A 5,582-nucleotide genomic window follows, 5' to 3' on the forward strand; every position below is an offset into this window, starting at 1 on the left:
AAGCAAGTGTCCACTGTTACACTACAAAGGTCTGTAAAAGTCTGCTTCATATATTCTAGCCTAAGACATTCTATGACTTATCTGTAGGACTTTGATGGAGTGTTGCAGGATGATTCACTCTAACTGGAATAATAATGCCAGGTAAAATATGACTATTGGAAAAAGTGATTTTTCTTCTCTTTCCATCCTTGCCTTACTTCCCTCCAGAGTCTAGGACGCTAGCTGATTGGAGACCTGTAGTGTCAAGTATATCATTTCAACTGCTGATACAATAAATTAAGATTTATAACACTGGTGGTGAGTCAGCAACACTAACTCAATTTCTTGGTCTCATTATTTGCAATGAACAATAATTCAGCACCAGGGCCACGCAGCCCCTGTTGTTCATAAATCTATTAGCACTGAGATACAGGGAACCTTATCCCCCACCTGAATTTTAATACATAAGGGTGGTACCTCCAGATGTTAACTGTGGGGAATATTAAGAGACCAGAGATAAAAATAGTCAAAACATGCCGAGTGTCAGCTGTAGCTTTCCCCTCTCCAACCTTTGTATGCCCAAAGCCTCTTGTGCCAGTGAAGTGCCACTTTTCTTCACAAACATCCTTTTAAGTATCAAACACATTCTTCATAAACTACAGTGGTTTTCAGAGGCTTGTCACTTGTATAGCTAACCTATTTTACTGGTCCCATAGCTTCCTTTTAAGCATATAAATCCATAAGAGCTAAAAGGCCTACCCATACACTGGTTGGATTTGATCCTGAAATATTTCAAAATAATTTCTGTTTGTAACTGCTGAAATAGCTTGACAATACTAGAAAGCTGCATAATTTAATTTCCATTCCTGTGTGACAGGTGGAAGGTTACTAAAAGGAAAGGGTGAAGTGCCCAGAGGTTTTTCTTGTAAAAACACAAGGGTATAACGGAACATGTGGTGATGATGATGGTGTGGGTACAAAGCACAAACTACTTGTCATTAAAAAAACCCACATCCCAGGCTATGCCACATAGCAGCATAGAAGTAAAACCAAGCATTTCTTGCTTACACAAATGGATTGCATTATTTTAGCTTTTACAAAAACAGAACACGGAAAAAAATCCACGGCAGTCACTAAAATAATGTGTTTAAAATGTAGTTTTGAAATTCTCTGAATAAACTAACTCCCTAAAAAAATCCATGTAACCATTAGGGTGTTTTGGTCTGTGACCTAAACTGATTTAAAAAAGATTCAGAGGCTAAAGGGTTAAACCTCTTCCTTCATTTACCTTGTTATGCCAAGTTATTAGCTTTTTGTGAAGTTTCCCATTTGGATATCTTATATTATTCTAGATTCAGTAGGATGAGCTAGAGAATTCTTTGAATTTCATCTCCCGTATGCTATATTGACCAAACAAAGCAAATTGGGATTATGTCACCTCTTCTTGAAGCTACAATTTTCATCCTCAGTCACTGGGTTAATTCCATTTGTTCTTCCCTATGTTGTAGTTTACACGCTAGCCCAATATATGGGCTGCTTTCCCCTTAGAATTCCATCCAGATCCCAAAGGCTGTGTCCCTTCAGACTCTACCCTACGACTATTAGCTGGAGATATTTAGGTGATAAAAAAATGGAGCATTCCACATGCAAACTGGGCACATCAATGCCTGCATTTGTTAGGCCCTCACTTAGACAGTTGGGCCACCATTTTCAAGTAGTTGTAGGTGAATTTAGGGCATTGGGAGGGAAAAAACAACCCACATTCTATCATCTCCTAAACCCCCGTTTATGTGCACACTTAAATGTGGTGCTCTGTTATTGACATCAGAGCACTGTGCATACTTATACTGTGTCAATGCCTTCCTGGGGTACAGTTCCTTTAGATAAAAAAAAACTTTGGAAAACTAGTTCTTGCATGAACGAATGGTGATTATAGAAGAAAGTAATGGGACTTTACCTAAACTGGATGTTTCTGCTTAAAAAAAAAAAAAAAAAAAAAAGGGAGCAGGGAAATAGGAATTGCACTTCTGAGTTAATGCTCCAGAGAAATCACCTCTGGTGGAAAAGTATTAGCCTTCGATTGGTTTTACATTCAGAAAGTTTAATGCAAGTTTAAAAGTTGACTACTTAAAATGAAAGCTTAAATTCTGAAGAAACTGCTGTGGCCTCTAGTAAAGTACTAGTATAGAATGCTCGTGTGTGCTGGCTCAATCTGTCCTCTACAGCTTGCCACAGAGGAATGAGCAGGCATGGGGAAGCTTGTATTGCTGCTGTCCCTTATTTACCAGCTCTATGTGTAGATGTTAGACTGGCAGCACTCTATTTATCAGACATGCATCATTCACTCTTCTTGCTGACAAACTGACGGTTGCTGAATGAATTACAGACTTGGATCAAAACAAGTGTCTGGGTCGAACATGAGTAATATCCACCCTTCCTTTCTTTTCTAATGATGACATCTATGGTAGAAATTTCAAATTGGTCATCTATTAAGTGCAGTTTTTCCAGAACATTCCCTCTCCTTCCCCCCTTTTCCTTGGAAATTTGAGGTGATCGCTTTGTGTCTCTTATATGCTATACTTGTTTAGCAAAGCAAATATTTCCATTTTTATTGCATATGGTGCTGTACAATCAGCAAAATGCCAAACAACTGTGTGACTGCTTGTGGGATCTTAGACCAGAGCTGCATTCTGGTTCTGCTGCTCATCACTCTTACAGTAATGGCCTGTCACAGCTTACATGATAGGGATAATCCTGGAGCCTCAACGCACGTGTGAACCCTTGTGCATGCTCCCACCTCAACCCCATAAATTCCCACATCACTGCCTCATTTTGATTTAGCAAGACATCTGAATTTGTGAAACGTTTGCATGGGCCACCACATATGTTCTCTCATTCTTTCCCCCTGGGGAGAAGTGTGTGCAGTGGAGTATCTTGTTTTGGAAGAGGTTTTTAAATGCACATTACTATGTATTTATATTAGAGAAGGCCAGGTACAAGAAATGAGCCTTGCACTTGGAGCAGAAGATGGTGAGTTTGTGACTCCTTGAGGAGTTCATTTTCCAGTCTAACTGGTCTCAAATCAACTGTGGATTATTAAAACTTCCCCTTTCTCCCCACCCACCTGCTGTTTACAACATATTACAGCCGTAACTCAGTGTGTGCCGTGTTCGTTTTGTTTGTTCTAGTTTCTTAATCAAAGTGCTGGGCAGTACCAAGTCAAATACCTTACAGAAGCCTAAGTATATCGCATCAGCACTTACCCTTATTGACCAAACTTGTCCCAACCAAACATGCCAGTGAGTCCTGCCCCTGCTCAGGGGATCCACCCTCCCACAAGAAACTGCTTGCTTTTAGGCTTGGCTTCCCCTGACCGAGCTGGATCTTCCCCTTTTCCTAGGAGCCACTGTCTGAGCCTTCTGCTTGTCAGGGGTGCCCGGCTTTGGTCAGTTCTCCTCAGCAGTTCTCTTCCAAGTCTCCGCAGAATTCAGCTCACTTTACCAGGGAGCTCTCTTCCAAGCCACTCTTGCTAGCTCTTTCTTGCTGCTTCTCTCTCACTCCTCTGGGTCTCAGGCAGCTCTCACGTGCTCCTTCGGGAGTCTCTTAGGCACTGACTCAGCAAGTCTCTCTCTCCTCTAGGGCCCAGGTGCCCTTGTAAGCCCAATTGGGAAGTAGCTAATGAGTCACAGGTGCACTGAGCTTTGCTCCCTTTTGAAGGCCAACATCAGCCTGTGACTCCTGGCTTACAAGTTCCTCAGCTCAAAGCCATTAAGTTGTGTGAGCCTGGTCCGGCTAGTTTTCTGGAGCTTGGGAAAGAGCTCGCCCACTACAAGCTAGATGACTTCTAATCTCCTCTTCCCTGCCCAGCTTCCTGTTCCTGTTTAAATAGGTCAGTCCTAAGGTGGAACTGGGAGCCTCCTTGATTACACCAGGGCTGCTCCAATTGTGAACTTCTAGCTTTCCTTTAAAGGACTAGTACCCTCCTACACATGGTTGTCTAAGAACACACCATACAGATCAAACATCTGGGCATATCAAGGACCAAAACGGTCCATTCTTGGCATTTAGTTAGTTACTTTAATTTCTTGAAAGATTTTCATTTTTATCATGTACTGCCTTTTGCCTCAGACCCGTGGGTCCCCCTACACTCTAGGCTAGAAAGTGGACTAGATTTTCAGCTTGACAGTTCACACTGGGCTGCATTCCCTGCTGTCTCCAAGGCAAAAGGAGCTGCTCACTCTAATCACAGATTTCTCCAGAGTCCTGCCATTGTTTGGATTAGCATTTTCTTCTTTCATACTCTGTAAGTTCAGTAGTTCCTTGGGTTTGTGTCATCTGCTGAAAATTCAGTGCCAGCCTCATTATCTATCCTCCCTCATTTAAAAAATTTGACTTCTGAAGTGTATGTAAGGGTATCTCAGCACTTGTCTGGCCAATAGATTTATAGCTACCTCAAGCAGCTAGAGCTTGGGCCGCTGCTGTCCAGTAAACAAATATATGGCACATTTTAATTGGTCAATTAATTTGCATAATTCTTTATCTAAACACTGGTTTACAAAATAAAATAACCTTATTTATTTTGTAGTATTGTGTTTCATTGGTACAATTTTTTAGAAGTTGCAAGATGAACACTAAAACTTCTTCATGAGGTGATTTGGCATAAGCTTCTAAATCACTTATCAATGTTGTAATGTATTCCCCAAAACAATAATAAAAATAATGCTCTTAATGTTCTACTCCATAGATTTTGAGGAACTTCTTAAAATATGTAAGATGGAAAATTATCCCCTAGGGTCCATTGTGTATACACCCCATACACGTGTGTGTACAGTCTGTCTCTGAGACCAGATGTTTCTCTTGCAAGTATTTCTTGTCCACAAGTGATTATAGTGTTTCAAAACCCACTCTGACCACTGGAAAACAAATGCATTTTTTTTATGCATAATCATTGTAAAAAGAACCTATGTCCCTACCATGACATTTTGTTTTGATTTTTCTCCACAAAAATACTGGGCTGGAGTACAGTATATATAGAAAGGGTTAAAGTTTACAGCAGCTGATTAATTAGACCAGTGGTTCTCAACCTTCCCAGACTACTGTATCCTTTTCAGAAGTCTGATTTGTCTTGCGTACCCCACGTTTCATCTCACTTTAAAATTACGTGCTTACAAAATCAGACATAAAAATACAAAAGTGTCACATCACCCTATTACTGAAAATTGCTTACTTTCTCATTTTTACCATATTATTATAAAATAAATTAATCAGAATATAAATATTGTACTTACATTTCACTGTATGGTATGTAGAGCAGTATAAACAGGTCATTGTCTGTATGAAATTTTAGTTTGTACTGACTTTGCTAGTGCTTTTTATGTAGCCTGTTGTAAAACTAGGCAAATATTTAGATGAGTTGGTACCCCCAGATCTTTGCGTATGTGTACCACTGGCTGAGAACCACTGAATTAGACTTCATGGAAGTCACAAGCATATCATTCAAGTACATAAATGCAAATCTCTCACTTAGAACTCAAAAGAAAACTTTTACCCTTACCACAACACTTCTCATGTTTTCAATCAGTGACTTTTTTTTAAAGTTGACT

This window comes from Emydura macquarii, unplaced genomic scaffold (genome assembly GCF_026122565.2).
Source record: "Emydura macquarii macquarii isolate MOO-44397 ecotype Brisbane River unplaced genomic scaffold, CSIRO-AGI_Emac_v2 contig_2432, whole genome shotgun sequence".
Lineage (NCBI taxonomy): Eukaryota > Metazoa > Chordata > Testudines > Chelidae > Emydura > Emydura macquarii.